Source organism: Nothobranchius furzeri, chromosome 4, assembly GCF_043380555.1.
Source record: "Nothobranchius furzeri strain GRZ-AD chromosome 4, NfurGRZ-RIMD1, whole genome shotgun sequence".
In the NCBI taxonomy this organism is placed as follows: Eukaryota; Metazoa; Chordata; class Actinopteri; order Cyprinodontiformes; family Nothobranchiidae; genus Nothobranchius; species Nothobranchius furzeri.
Genome location: NC_091744.1, coordinates 48,766,481 through 48,783,197, shown reverse-complemented (window position 1 = coordinate 48,783,197; position 16,717 = coordinate 48,766,481). Strand labels below are relative to the sequence as shown.

General features: G+C 44.9%; 1 protein-coding gene across 2 annotated transcripts in view; it reads right to left on the bottom strand.

Annotated features, from left to right (window-relative positions):
• Window positions 1-16,717, bottom strand: part of poc1b (POC1 centriolar protein B) — a 121,335-nt gene that overhangs the window by 42,588 nt on the left and 62,030 nt on the right. The window lies entirely within an intron of this gene.

The window sequence follows — 16,717 nt, the reverse complement described above, 5'->3', positions numbered from 1 at the left end:
TGTTCCTAAACATAAGGAAACGTCAGACCATCTGTACAAACAGCATCTAGTGGTAGAATGGGGGACCCACAACACCGAAGGTCTCAGTCGTCCACACATGTTCCTAATCCACAAATAATTTTACCCATTAAACAATCATTTGGTGAAAAAAACAGGTAACCACAGGTAATAGGTGCTACCGTGGCCGACGGATATCTGACATTGTAGAATTGACTGTGTTTTTGTAATACCAAAAACGTGATAATTTTGGTCACAATAAATACGAGATTAAATTTTCACACCGTGACAACCCTAGTGGTCACCACCTGCTGTATTGGGGATGTTTCGCTAATATAATTTCCACTTGTTGTCTATTCTATTTGCACACAACAGCATGTGGAACCGATTGTCAACCAGTGTTTCTTCCTAAATGGTCAGTTTAATTTAATAAAAGTGTGATTGACTTCAAGTTACATTGTGTTGTTTCAGTATTCCCTTTATTGATTTGAGCGGTGTATTTTGATAGACTAGCACCAGAATAGCATCCATACAGTGGAAAGATATCAGTATTAGAGGCGGTGCATAGATTAATTTTTTTAATCTAGATTAATCTCACTGTAATCTTGGAATTAATCTAGATTAATCTAGATTAAAATGGCTCATTCAAATTCTGCCAAAGGCATATGTGTGTGCTAGCTAGATAATGAATAAAAGCAAGTCTTTGAGAATGGAGGCGTATTTCTTGTTTCAATAATGCATCACAGACTGATAAAGCAGTTTTACTACAATAACTGATGATGAAAATAAATAATGATCAATAAGTATTTGTGTTTAATAGCTGTTTATTCAGTTCAACAAATTCTGCACTGTAGGTCTACAGAATAGGTCATGATTAACTATTTACAGTCAGTAGCATTTGGTCAATCAGTCCAGGCTCTATTTCTCCTTCTTCCACCAGTCACTCTAGCAGACCAACTTGTTCACATGGTCTGGTGACAAACTAGATCTTCTCTTCTGCACAATATGGCCTGCTAAAGAAAAAAGTACACACATATATATATACACACACACACACACACACACACACACACACACACACACACACACACACACATACATACATACATACACACACACAAACTATCTGGCCTGGGGAGGGGGTTAAATTTCTGGGGTGCCCTTCCAATGCCCCCCTTTAGTTTGCATGTAGGATCGCCTCTATTGAATAGGAGCGAGAGCTGAAAATGATGCCACAGCTCACCTGTATGAGCAGAAGCCAACTGTTGCTGTTGTTGTCTCTGAAAACGGCAAGGGGAGTTATCCTAGCTCAACTTTTCTAAACAAATATAAAAATTTATGAGTAAAACGTTTATTATTACAGGTGAATTTGAGTCGAAGCCACATGAACAACGACCTGTAGAAACAATTTATCACTTTATCAAAATAAACAGCTGCTAAAAGAGCTAAACTTAGTTGGAAACCGCACCTGTCTGAGAAAGTCTCGTCGCGGTTTTCTCACATCCGAGCGCTGCTTCGGCCGTGGACGGTGAAGTGTGGCTCGGGGAAAGCCCGGCTGAAAATGTTGGAGGTAAACAAAACAAAATAAAAAGAATGAAAGTCGGATTTATGGATTAAACTCTGGTGAAAGTACATAAATTATTTACTTGTCCCGCGCGATGAGAAGGGAGAAGCGCTGCTGGTGGCGAAGGTGCGACTGTTCGGCTGCATGGGGGACGTTAAACTCCGCGAGCCTGGCGTCCGTCCATACGTACGATGATCCGCGCCGAGTATACATCCACGCCAACCAGGTATCCATCCGCGCAATGTGAAAGTCATTATAGCTTACGTAGTATAGACCCAGATCCCAACCCAACTTTGAGAATAGATTAACGGCGTTATTTTTTTTTATTGCGCAATAAGAGTCTGGCTTTGCCGCAGCGCGTTAACGCCGATAACGGCCCACCCCTAATCAGTATCACTACACACCTCAATGTTTGTCCGTGTCATGATCTGTGCTGAACTAACCATCTCTGTCTGAGCTTTGTTTACAGGTGGGTGTGTCTGGAGAGCTCAGCTATTATCAAATCAACTCATCAGCGGTCAGGGGATTTAAGGAGCAGCAGGACAACTCACCAGTGCCAGATGATACTCAGTCTTGGGTAGTTTCTAGCCCTCCTCCTGATTTTTCTGAAATATTTTAGAATTTGTTTGTCTGCCCGTTCCTGCCCTTCAGGCAGTTAACTTGCTCTGCCCTCCGGATCTCTCCAGGTTCCAGTCCTCTATTCATATACGCTTTCTGCAATATCACCGGAACCATCATCAACATTCCAGTCCTGCCGTTCTCCCCTGATCGACTGCTCTCCGCCACTCACTGGCCCACCTGCAGCTCCTCTGTCTCCCTGTTCAGCCAGGTCTGGCATACCCTCCCAGAAGAACCCGGATCATCCAGGAAACCGTAAGCCCTTTGCATTCCTCATCATCCTCTCACGTTGTTCCAGACTCTGACCTCTCTTCCTCTCTCAGACCCCCACGGATCCATTTCCTGTCCATCGGAAGCTACCTCTACTGCACCATATAAAATAAATCATTTTTACTTACCTTCCCACTCCTGGTGGTGATTCTTCATGTCGTGGGTTAAGAAATTGCCTTCACACATGACAGAATCATCTGGCCAAACTCCTGACTGCACTGTCGAATCACTTCCGTCCGCCATATCCACAGCTTTCGCCCAACATGAACACTCCATACAAACTCTCCTCGAACATCAAGCCAGCACTAACCAACGTTTGTTACAGTTAGATGCCATGTTAAGGGAGCTGCATGATAAACTGTCTGCTCCGGCTGCCCCTGTTTCTCCACCACCATCACAACTACCTCCGGTTCAGCCTGGTCCATCAACACTGTGGCACTTTCGGGTCGCATACTCGCCTCCTCCAGATACCTTCTCTGGTGAGTCCGGTAAAATACGATGTTTTCTCCTTCAATGCATGCTAACTTTTGAAAGATCCCCAGAAACAATTATGAGTGATCCTGCTAAAATCTCTTATATTGTTGGTCTGCTCTGAGGTCGTGCCTTACAATGGGCAGAGGCTAAGAGTCGGGAAGCTGGTTTCCTCAGAGGTACCCTAGACGATTTCCTAGCAGATTTTAATAGGACTATTGGCCGATCAGAAACACCCTCAGAAATAGCCAGGATCATTTGGAACCTGAAGCAAGACAAACAAACAGTTTCAGACTTTTCAGTCGATTTTAGAACGTTGGCAATAATGTCTAGTATGGACGAGGAGTCATTAAAGGGAGCTTTTGCTCAGGCCCTCAACGATAAGATCCAGGACCAACTAGCTCTGTGTCCTGAACCTGGGATTCTGGAGGATCTTATAACACTAGCCATTCGGATAGAGAAGAGACTCAAGACCAGTCCCAGGCCCGCTCCGCCCTGTTATCATTCCTCCCAAACTGCCCGTTCCACTCCGCCTCCAGCTCTGTCACCCATTTTAGCTACTGCTCCAGTTCCTCCGCAGGTTCCTATGCAGATAGGCCGGGCCAGTCTGACCCCAGAGGAGAGACAACGCCGTATCTCCTCGCAACTGTGTTTGTACAGTGGTCAGTCTGGTCATTTTCTATCTAACTGCCCAATACGCCCAAAAGGAAGAGCCCACCAGTAAGTCTGGGAGTTCTGGTGGGTAGCAACGCAGACAAAGAGACCTCCTGGTGCATTTTAACCTGCTCTGTTTTTTTAACCAGCTGCCTTTTTCAACTACGGCCCTGCTTGACTCTGGTTGTGAGAGGAACCTCCTAGATCAGTCCGTGGTCACTCGACTGAGGATTCCCACTACACCTCTCCTCACTCCAGTTCAGGTTTTGTCATTGGATGGAAACACTCTAACCACCATCACCCACCATCACCCACCGAACCGTGCCTGTGAAGTTGCATGTATCTGGTAACCATCAAGAGGTCATTTAATTTTTTGTTTTTCCCTCTCCTCAGTTCCCAGTCGTCTTGGGTCACGAATGGCTTATCACGCACAACCCCCACATCGATTAGAGGACGGGTCAAGTAGCTGTTTGGAGTCCGTACTGCTTGTCCCACTCCTTGTTGTCCGCTAGCCTTCCTGTCCCAGTTCCTGCCACCAGTCCTCCACCCATTCCGGACCTGTCTTCGGTGCCACTTGAATACCACAACCTGCAAACAGTTTTCAGCAAGGATCGAGCTGCATTCTTTCCTCCTCATCGTCCGTACGACTGCTGCATCGATCTGCTCCCAGGTGCAACACTCCCATCCAGCAGGTTGTACAGTCTAACCAAAGCTGAACACGAATGCATGCATGACCACTTACATCTCTGAGTCATTAGCATCAGGCCTGATTCGTCCCTCCACTTCTCCCTTGGGCGCAGGGTTCTTCTTTGTTTCAAAGAAATGGTTCCCTGCACCCTTGCATCGACTATCAAGGTTTAAATCAAATCACTGTCACAAATAAATACCCTCTGCCTTTGCTATCCTCTACCTTTGACCCCGTACAGAACGCAACCGTCTTCACCAAACTGGATCTCCGCAATGCTTACCATCTCGTCTGGATCAGGGGTGGTGACGAGTGGAAAACGGCCTTCAAGACACCTCTGGGCCACTACGAGTACCTCATCATGCCTTTTGGCCTGACCAATGCCCCCGCAGTTTTCCAGTCCCTGGTAAACTCTGTTCTCACAGATTATATCAACAAGTTTGTCACTGTATACCTTGACAACATTTTGATCTTTTCCAGTAACCTCTCAGAACACGGTCAACACGTCCGTGCTGTCCTGCAACGCCTCCGGGAGAACCGCCTTTACGTCAAAGCTGAAAAATGTTAATTCCACGTTTCCTCTGTAAAATTTCTTGTATTCGTGCTGGAGAAGGGACGGCTGAGAACAGACCCTGAAAAGGTAGAGGCTGTCCGTGACTGGCCAACTCCCGTAACCCGCAAACAGCTACAACGTTTCCTCAGGTTTGCACATTTTTATCAGTGGTTTATTCATGGCTACAGCCAGGTGGCTTCCCCCTTGACACAGTTGACCTCTGTTAAAAGAGCTTTTGTGTGGTCAGCTAACGCTGAGAAGGCTTTTCAGGAGTTAAAGACTCTTTTCACTCAAGCCCCTGTTTTGGTTCGCCCTGATCCGTCCATTCAGTTTACCATGGAAGTTGATGCTTCAGATTCTGGTGTTAGTGCTGTCTTATCCCAAATGTCGCCTTCGGATAACCTACTTCACCCCTGTGGTTTCTTCTCTAAGAAACTCTCTCAGGCAGAGCATAACTATGATGTGGGAGACCGAGAGCTGCTAGCCATCAAATTGGCTCTGGAGGAGTGGCGCCACTGGCTAGAAGGTTCCGAACATCCCATCATAATCTGGACGGAGCATAAAAATCTCGCCTACCTGAAGGAGGTCAAAAGGCTAAATCCCAGAAGGTCCCGGTGGACCCTGTTCTTTACTTGCTTCAATGTTATCATCTCTTACACCCCTGGAACCAAGAACGTCAAGCCAGATGCTCTATCACGCCAGTACGCCTCAGACAGAGATCTCGAACCCGCCACTATTCTTCCACCATCCTGTGTTGTAGGAGCTGTTTCCTGGGACATTACTAACAAGGTGCTGGACGCCCAATGCACAGACCCTGACCTTCCCATAAACAGTTTGTGCCTCAACAAGTATGAGGAGCCGTGATTCACTGGGCACACACCGCCAAGTTTTCAATTCACCCTGGAATTGTTCGCACTCTCGCCCTGATCCGCAGGTCATTCTGGTGGCCCTCCATGTTTAAGGACATGAAGGAGTACATCAACGCCTGCCATGTCTGTTCCCAGAATAAGACCACCAACCAACCCCCAGCGGGACTTCTAAGACCTCTCCCCATTCCCTCTCGTCCATGGTCTCACATAGCGGTTGACTTTGTCACTGGCCTGCACCTCTCCAAGAGTTTTTCTGCCATCTTCACCATCATCGACAGATTTTCAAAGGCCTGCCACTTCGTCCCCATAAAGTCCCTTCCATCCTCCACTGAGACTGCTAACCTCCTAATAAAACATGTCTTCAGACTGCATGGCATCCCGTTGGAGATCCTCTCAGACCGCGGTCCCCAATTCCTCTCCAGGGTCTGGAAGGAGTTTGCCACCTTATTGGGGGCCCATGTTTCCCTGAGTTCTGGTCAGGGGCGTCGGACTGGGGGGGGAAGGGTACCGTTTACCCAGGGCCCACTGCAGGGAGGGGCCCTGAGACAGCTTTGAATAAAAATGTTTTATTGTTGTTGTTTTTTTCCCCCCAACTTACTTAATGTCTTAATAAACTTCCCTTTACCTGGATAAAGGGGTTAAGAAACAGAATTTCGCCTTAAAAATAATAACTGAATAATCTCTGAGGCATCTATCACCCCTTAAAAATGTGCAAAGTGGTTTAGTCCACACCTGCGGCCAGGGGCTGCACGGCGGCACATGTACAGCTATGAGACATTGCAGATGCCGACAGCCAGAGCTGGAGGCAGGAGAGTCAGTCATGTCTTTTCCCAAGAAAGGGATATCTGGCTTCCAGAAAAGAAAAGAAAAGAAGGAGAAAAACTTAATTGAACATAAGCAAGTATTGACTAGGTTTTTGAAGAAGGAAGGTGAGCAGCAGCAGCAGAACACAGTTTTAGCTGATATTAGCTAGCTCTCAGAAGCTGCATTCGTGTTAGATGTTCAGTGTTAAACGCCTTTAGTTTCACCATCAAGATCAAATATAAATTAATTAGTGTTATCAGTGAAAACACTAATTAATTTATATATATATTAATCAGAATTATTATTGCGGGCGGCCGCCGCCAATTAATTCGCGGACCTCGCAGTAAAAACAGGTTCACTCTGTGTGGATATTTCAGCTCCTTCCCAGTCATGGACCAGGACAAACTTGGTATCGATGGATTTGTGGTAATCTCAGGAATGAGAAGCTGCCACAGTTATTTTGTACAGCATGATGACACTGGTGTTAGAGGATTGTTATTGACTTGGTTAGATATTTTAAGCCTATTTTAAATTTCTTTATATTTGATCTTGAAAACGGACAATCTTATAATTTGGCTGATAATGCAGGGATTATAAAATTTAGAGTACATTACATTCACAGAGAGAACCTGGTTTATTTCATGTCATATGTATTTAATATATCAATACATATCAGCAAAGCTTAACATCATGAACCATGACAGACATGACTGAAGAGCAGATGAAGATATGATGCCAGGCACTGATGAGAAAATATTACAAGGATCTCACAGCTGAATTTGAGAATGAGATGCTACACCTGAGAACAATATATGGTGCCACATTTCCACACATTCGGTCTCCTCTTGAGCTGCTTAATGCCATCTACAGGATGCAATTACAGAGCATTTTTGGAGAAGTTTGTATTGGACTGAGGATATTTTGCACACTACCTGTGACTGTTGCTGGGGGTGAACGGGCTTTTAGCAAACTGAAACTGGTGAAAAATTATTTGAGATCAACAATGATCCAGGATAGACTGAACAGCCTAGCTCTTCTTTCTATTGAAAGCCAATTAGCCAAAGGATTGGACTTTAAAGATCTCATAAGTGATTTTGCTAACATGAAGACCCGTCAGTGGGCATTTACTGGAAAATAAATTCCAGGATTTTTATTTGAACACATTGTTAGCAAATAAAAATAATTATATGTGAAGTCTGGGCATTTCACTTTTATTATGCTGGCATTTGTATTTGCTCAATATAGAGGTTAAACTAAGATCATATTTATTATATTGTCTTATAGCATGACAAAAAATGTGTAAGAGAGATATTAAGTAATTGAGCATGGGGGCCCACCTAGAAGACTTGTACCTAGGGCCCAGAATTTGGTGCTACGCCCCTGGTTCTGGTTACCACCCCCAAACTAATGGCCGGTGCAAACGGCTCAATCAAGAGTTGGAGGCAATGCTCCATTGTGTGCTCCTCTAACCCTACCAGCTGGAGTGCCCAACTACCCCGGATTGAGTACGCGCACAACACCCACGTTTCTACTGCAACCGGTCAGTCCCCGTTCGACTTCTCACTTGGTTATCAACCTCCCCTGTTCCCTTCGGATCTCTCCGCCTCTGTCACTATTCCTCAGTTTATCCGCCGGGCTAGGAGAACCTGGATCCAAACCTGGGCGGCTCTTCAGCGCACCATGGAACGCAACCAACGGCTGGCAGATCGTCACCGCTGACCCGCACCCGTATACAGCCCAGGGCAACAAGTCTGGCTCTCTACCAAGGATATCGGTCTCAAGGGCACCAGTAGGAAACTTTCCCCTCAGTTCCTCGGTCTATACCCCATTCAGGAGGTCCCCAATCCCTGTTCAGTCCGTCTTGTCCTGCCCCCGTCTATGAAGATCCACCCTGTTTTTCATGTTTCCCTCCTGAAACCTGTCTCATCCAGCCCGTTGTGTCCTGTCCCTGCTCCATTTTCGCCAGTTCGCCTGACCGATGGTGGACTGGGCTATCGTGTTCGGCGCCTTCTGGACGTCAGGCCCAGGGGCCGGGGTTGTCAGTTCTTGGTGGACTGGGTGGGCTACGGTCCAGAACGTCGCTAGTGGGTTCCCAGCTCCTGGATTGATGATTCCTCCCTTATCAGGGATTTTGACGCCGCTCGGGCTTCTTCTGCCTCCTCCTCCGCCTCCTCCTCCTCTGCTCGGCCGCCGGGTGTCGGCCTTTAAGGGGGGGTACTCTCATGATCTGTGCTGAACTAACCATCTCTGTCTGAGCTTTGTTTACAGGTGGGTGTGTCTGAAGAGCTCAGCTGTATCCAATCAGCTCATCAGCAGTCAGAGGATTTAAGGAGCAGCAGGACAACTCACCAGTGCCAGATAATACTCAGTATTCGGTAGCTTCTAGCCCTCCTCCTGATTTTTCTGAAAGATTTTAGAATTTGTTTGTCTGCCCGTTTCTGCCCTTCAGGCGGTTAACTTGCTCTGCCCTCCTGATCCCTCCAGGTTCTAGTCCTCTATTCATATTTGCTTTCTGCAATATCACCGGAACCATCATCAACATTCCAGTCCTGCCATCCTCCCCTGATCGCCTGCTCTCCGCCACTCACCGGCCCACCTGCAGCTCCTCGGTCTCCCTGTTCAGCCAGGTCTGGCATACCCTCGCAGAAGAACCCGAATCATCCAGGAAAACGTAAGCCCTTTGCAATCCTCATCATCCTCTCACGTTGTTCCAGACTCTGACCTCTCTTCCTCTCTCAGACCCCCATGGATCCATTTCCTGTCCATCGGAAGCTACCTCTGCCGCACCATATAACATAAATCATTTTTACTTACCTTCCGACTCCTGGTGGTGATTATTCATGTCGTGGGTTAAGAAATTGCCTTCACACATGACAGTCCGTAGACCCACTTTAAGCAATGATAAAAACCAGCAATGCATTAACCAAATATACCCAAATTGATACTAGTAACTTTGTAACAGAGGGTCTGATCTGCTTTATGACTGTGGGGTTGTTGACATTAACAGCAATAATTATGTGTTTAGTTTCTGCTTGTTTTAAAGCCGTTATCAACAACATCTGACAGTCAGTGGGCTCACATTTATAAATGAAATCTGAATTCATTGAATGATGGTAAATGAAGCTGTTGAGAGTTGCGGTGTCAGTCCAAAGCTGAACTCACCCATTAAATATTAAATATTACAGGCTTTACATAAAGCACACCTGCTGCCACATATAATGAGACTTCAGCAGCTGTAGATGTATTCATGTGAGCCGAGTAGGTGAAGCATAATGGATAGAACACAATGCTCTGCAAGAGTTGCGGGTTACCACTCATGCTAAAAGTGGATGCAGTTTTCAAAACTGAGAGCTTTAGATGAGGGCGCAGTTCAAAGAGTGTTGCACAGTTTTCATCAATATAGGTAGACTGGCTGTGTGGGTGTAAAATCAGACTGTTGGTCATGAAGTGGATTTATTACCAGCCTCTGATATAAAAGCACTTTTGGTTTATTCACTCCGTTAAGAGGATGAGTCACTGTTGGGAACAAATTTGCTAAAATGAACCCTCTCATTATCATTGCAAATGTAATTATGAACAGGGTCCAAACTAATATTAGTTTGAACAAAGTTTTAACAGCAGCTGAAAATGTCTAAATAAAGAAAGAACATGGCTAAAAGAGCTGTGTTTAAACACTTTGACAATCTAACTTAGGCTTAAGTGTGTGTGGATGGCTCAGACGCTCTGTGAGCTGTGTGATGGACTCAAATATCACCCAGTGAAAAAAATACCCTCTACTCAAAACCTGGATAACAGGATAAAGAAGATATACTTATTAATATTAACGATTATGTATCTATCTACATGATTTTACATTATATGTATATATGTATACATATATATATATATATATATATATACACATATATATATGTGTGTGTGTGTGTGTGTGTGTAAAATTTGACCTATTTACTAGGGTAAAACAGACAGAAATGAACCCTAGAGATACTGTATCAGTATCAGCCTGAAGCTCCTGATCCAGAGTTGTTATGGATTAGATCCTGGCCAACGTTTGCTTCCAGGTGCAACCAAAACTCTCGACTGCACTCATCTTTCTCTGAAAAGAGCACCGGCATCCCCTCACAATTAACAATCTAGATTCTGGTTTCAAACTCAACTGCATTTTTTAAAAAGCATACAAATCTGTCAAATAAAATATTGATTTTTAAACATTGAATCAAGGCTTCAGTTCGTTCACCCCAAAAATTTTACTTTGCACCTCATTTTGGAAAAATGATAACAAATTGGATTTTTTTCCCCATTTGAAAAACAGTTATTGCTTCTTATAACAGAAAAGAACATGACAAAAACTTGAGTTTCATGTTAAATCTAAAATTCATTCCATCCATTTTCATCCGCTTATCAGGTCAGGTCGCAGGGCAGTAACCTAAGTCGAGAGGCCCAGACTTCCCTCTTCCCAGCCACTTGATCTAGCTCTTCCGGGGGAATCCCAAGGCGTTCCCTGGCCAGGTGAGAGACATAGTCCCTCTAACATATCCTGGGTCTCCCTTTAGGCCTCCTCCTGGTTGGACTTGCCCGTAAAACCTCGCCAGGAAAGCATCCAGGAGGCGTCCTAATCAGATGTATGGGCCACCTCAACTGGCTCCTCTCGATGTGGAGGGGCAACGAATCTACTCCAAGCCCCTCCTGGGTGACTGCTACCTCTAAGAGACTGCCCAGCCACTCTGCGGAAAAAAATCATGTTGGCCACTTGTATCCGCAATCTCGTTCTTTCAGTTACTACCCAAAGCTCGTGACCATAGGTGAGGGGAGGAATGTAGATCGACCAGTAAATCGAGAGCTTTGCCTTCTAACTCAGCTCTCTCTTCACCACGACAGACCGGTACAATGCCCGCATCACTGCAGATGCAGCACCAATCCGCCTATCGATCTCATGCTCCAGCATTCCTTCACTCATGAACAAGACCCCGAGATACTTAAACTCCTCCACTTGGGGCAGGACCTCATCCCTGACCCGGAGAAGGTATTCTACCCTTTTCTGAATCAAGACCATGGTCTCAGATTTAGAGGAGCTTATTCTCATCCCAGCTGCTTCACACTCGGCAGCAAACTGCTCCAGCGAAAGCCGAAGATCACGTTCTGATGAGGCCTACAGGACCACATCATCTGCAAAAAACAGAGACCTGATCCTCAGGCCACCAAAATGGATGCCCTCAAGACCCTGGCTGCGCCTAGAAATCCTGTCCATAAAGGTTATGAACAGAATTGGTGACAAAGGGCAGCCTTGGCGGAGTCCAACTCTCGCTGGGAACGAGCCCGACTTACTGCCGGCAATGCGGACTAAGCTCTGACACCAGTCATACAGGGACCAAACAGCCTGTATCAGAGGGCCTGGTACCCCATACTCCCGGAGTACCCCCTACAGGGTACCTCGAGGGACACGGTCAAACGCCTTCTCCAAATCCACAAAACACATGTAGATGGGTTGGGCAAATTCTAAACGCACCCTGCAGGACCCCCCTAAGTATATAGAGCTGGTCCAGTGTTCTATGGCCAGGATGAAAACCAAATTGCTCCTCCTGAATCTGAGGTTCGACAATCCGATGAACCCTCCTCTCCAGAACCCCTGAACAGACCTTACCAGGGAGGTTCAGGAGTGTGATCCCACTGTAGTTGGAACACACCCTGCGGTCCCCCTTTTAAAATAAGGGGACCATCACCCCAGTCTGCCAGTCCAGTGGGACTGCCCCAGATGTCCACGCGATATTGCAGAGCCGCGCCAACCAACACAGCCCCACAACATCCAGAGCCTTAAGGAACTCTGGGCAGATCTCATCCACCCCAGGAGCCTTGCAACCAAGGAGCTTGTTGACCACCTCGGTGACCTCAGCACCAGAGATTGGAGAGCCCAACCCAAAGTCCCTGGACTCTGCTTCCTCACTGGAAGACGTGGCGGTGGGATTGAGGAGGTCTTCGAAGTATTCTGCCCACCGATCCACAACGTCCTGAGTAGAGGTAAGCAGCACACCGTCTCCACTATAAATAGTGTTGGTAGCGCACTGCTTTTCCCTCCTGAGGCGCCGGCTGGTGGACCAGAATCTCCTCGAAGCTGTATGGAAATCTTGCTCCATGGTCTCAACCCAGCCGCATTTCGTTTGGACTGCCAGTACCTATCGTACCTATGCGTGCGTGCGTGCGTGCGTGCGTGCGTGCGTGTGTGTGTGTGTGTGTGTGTGTGTGTGTGTGTGTGTGTGAGCTCTGTCTTCTCCAACCCTCAGTCAGTCGTGAGCCAGGATCTTCTGGAGGTTTCTTCCTGTTAAAAGGGAGTTTTCCTCTCCACTGTCGCTGCATGTTTGCTTAGTATAAGGGTTGCTGTAAAGTCTCTGACACTAGTCAGTGACTTGATGCAATCTGCTGGGTTCCTTACACAGAAACTTTTAACTAATTGGAATAATGAACTGAACTCAATACACTGATAAGTAGGTTTAGCTAGAATTTTAACACTGTAGAGGGCTTTAAGATGACTTTTGTGATTTGGTGCTTCTGAATTCAGTTAGGCAATGTAGGACTAAATTTAATGCCTAAACTGTGTTTTGTTAATAAAGAATAAATTTCATTACAACTACTTAATGTTTCAGTTCACAGCTTGAGGGCTTTCAATATGTAATTTTTATGGTTCAGTACAACTCAACTCCATGAAAACTAATGCACATTAACCAAACAACAGGATCTAATAGTCATTTTCAGAATGTGATCGCCCTCGTTTTTTTGTCATTGCAAAAAATGTGCAGTTGGAGAACTTGTGGATAATAAACTTTTCATTCATCTAAATAGGCCTAAAACTCCTTCATTATTGTTTTTTTTTTGGGTTTCATGCCCCATTATGTACCACTCTTACCATAACTGACCCCAGGACAGACACCACAGGTGAGAATGTGTACTGTTGTATAATAGGCAGAGCAAAAAGAATGGTGGTTCAGTAGGTATTAGACAACGCTGTGTGGTTTTCATGCCAATTTCCATCAGAAAACTGAGTGGGTGTATTCAACACCTCAGTTACCTCCACTTCAGGTAATAAGGTACAAAATATTTTCAACACATTTCATAGTGTTATTGTTAAATAAGTTTGTCCCCTGAAGCCAACATGCTGCTGGAAGTTAAACGTGTTGAGCAATTCTAAAATTACCAGGAGAGGCTAAATGATAACAGATGCTTCAACCACAATTGCACAACAAATTTAAAACAATGAACAATTTTTTTAAATAACACAATTTACTAACTGATTAAATCAACTTTTGTAATGAGACTGAAGAAAATTTTATTTTTTATTTTTTGGCATTTAAAGAGCAATCATGATTTTGATTAACAAAGAAGAGCTATTCAGATCCCTGTCAAGTTTGTACTCTGTTACATTGCAGCCATTTCCTAAAATCAATAAAAATCCATTTTTTCCCTCATGAATGTACACACAGCACCTCGTATTAACAGAAAAACACAGAATTTTAGAAATTTCTACAGCGTTATTGAAAAATAAAAACTGAAATGTCACATTCAGACTGCTGTGACACTCAAACACTCACCTAAAGGATTATTAGGAACAACACACTAAGACGGTGTTTGACCCTCTTTCGCCTTCAGAACTGCCTTAATTCTGCGTGACATTGATTCAACAAGGTGCTGAAAGCATCTTTAGAAATTTTGGCCCATATTGATAGGATAGCATCTTGCAGTTGATGGAGATGTGTGGGATGTACATCCAGGGCACGAAGCTCCCGTTCTGCCACATCCCAAAGAAGCTCTATGGGGTTGAGATCTGGTGAGGGGGCCGTTGTAGTACAGTGAACTCATCGTCATGTTCAAGGAACCAGTTAGAAATGACAGGAGCTTTATGACATGGTGCATTATCCTGCTGGAAGTAGCCATCAGAGGATGGGTACATGGTGGTCATGAAGGGATGGACATGGTCAGAAACAATGCTCAGGTAGCCCGTGGCATTTAAATGATGCCCGATTGGCACTAAGGGGCCTAAAGTGTGCCAAGAAAATATCCTCCACACCATGACACCACCACCACCAGCAGCCTGCACACAGTAGCAAGTCATGCTGGATCCATGTTCTCATTCCGTTTACGCCAAAATCTGACTCTACCATTAATGTCTCTACAGAAATGGAGACTCGTCAGACCAGGCAACGTTTTTCTTAGGGCTGCACGATATTAGGAAAACCTGCGATATTCGATAACAGCGCTTAATATTGCGATATCGATATTACTCACGATAAATGAACAAATACTAAAGTATGCAGTGTTGATGTCGTCTGGCGTGTGACGTCTGCTCTGGGTTCAAAGCAAACAAAAACTAATGCATGAATTCCATTACAACATAACATTTTTATTGCAAAAATATGCAGCTGCACCTGCTACTGTATTAGCAGCAAAACAACAAACTGCATGCATGCAGTTTCTCAGTGACTTTAAAACATCACCACCACCATAAAACTTTTTCTGATGCTCCAAATACAGAAAAATATCCCTTACCAGGGTTTTTTGAATAAATAAAAAAATCAGAAAATAAGTTTATTAAATAATAGTTAACATCACTTAAATGCAACAGCAAATTCTCTCATTGCTACTGAACATTTTCTCCACTTATGTGGTTATGATATAAGGCTGTTGCTGTAATTGGGAAGTGAACTGTGCTGGGCCAAACTTGGAGAATATTAAGATTTTCTGAGGGAAAGAGAAAAACAATTGTCTACCTTTCAGAAGAGGAACTGGCAAAAAAACTACATGGAAAATATGTGAAAACGTTTGTTTTTAACCCCAAATTGAACAAGTTTAAAAAGCAGCTCAGATGATGAAACTGCAACTATGATTCTGATAACAAGCTAACAAATTGAACTAGCTCCTCTAAGATAAGCGGCTAGCAGAGCTTCTGACTGACAGTTTATGTGCAGCAGCAAATCAACTATCCTGATAAACAAGGTTATAAAAGCTCATAAATGAAAAATCACTTTGATGTGTGGGGGAACTTTTCCAGGCCCTCTTTAGCAGGGTGGGACTGGGAGGAGAGTGCTGTAGCCTTTTAGTTGGAAGCTAACCGGAGCCTGGGGCTAATGGTGGGTTGGTTCACCAGCACGTGACAGAGCCAGCCCGGTTATTATCAGCTTCTTAACGACACCGAGCGGACTCACGTTCACGTTTGAAAGCAGCGCTGATTCCAGAAACCTCAGCACAAAGTGCGTTCGTTAATCTGAGCCAGCATGACGAACAAGAGAAGCGAGCGGCAGCGGAAAGCGGGGGCGGAGCAGAGCGGAGATAGTGGAATTTTGGGGTAAGGGTCTACGTAGAGGGCAGGCGTATTACGTGAATGGAACCATCTGATTGGCCGCATATCAGAAGGGCTACATTTAATTGGTCAAATAATACTTCCACATAAAAAACAGAGCTGGTTCACAAAAAGTTGATGTATGACACGGATGGAAATGTTTGAACCAAACATTTATCGCTGTTTTTGACGTGCTTCGCAATGGGCCTATCGCACGTCCTGTTATCGCGATGACGATAATTTTTCGATATATTGAAAAAGGTTTTCTACTTATATTACATCATTTATGGACTCTTTTGAGCAGAGAGCACAGAGAGCGGCACAGCGCTGCGTTGTTGCGCAGCGCTCCAGGCTGCTGCGTCCAGCGCACGGTCCATTCTCAAAGTGGCGCAACCAAAAATCTATAATTAGCACACGATCGTTCATGTCCGCACATGTTCTCTATTTTCTGTCTTATTTGTGCCTGAAGCGCTCTGTTACTGCGGAGCTCATCACCTGTGCTGCGGTGATTTCACCTCACTGACACAGCATCGACACGCCTCTCCGCTTTGTGGTCAGGAGATCCCTTTGATCTGCTCAAAAGTAACTGATGAGGTGAAAAAGTTAGAATCCAGGCAGCAGTTTTTCTGGAGAGTTTAGAGGAGATGCAGGAAGATGAGAGACAGACAGGACAGGAAAATAGTTCAATAAAAACAAGAAAACAAAACAAAGTGTTGAAAAGTAAAATGTAGATAGATTTATCTCCGCTACACGTTTTTACCTGTGTAAAACAATAAGTTACACACATGTAATATTTATACATCTGATACAATTCAGATCACCTTCAAAACTCAGTCACACACCCAGGGCCGTTTCAAGACATTTTGGGGGCCAAGGCAAAATGACCCCACCCCCTCATAACTGGGCT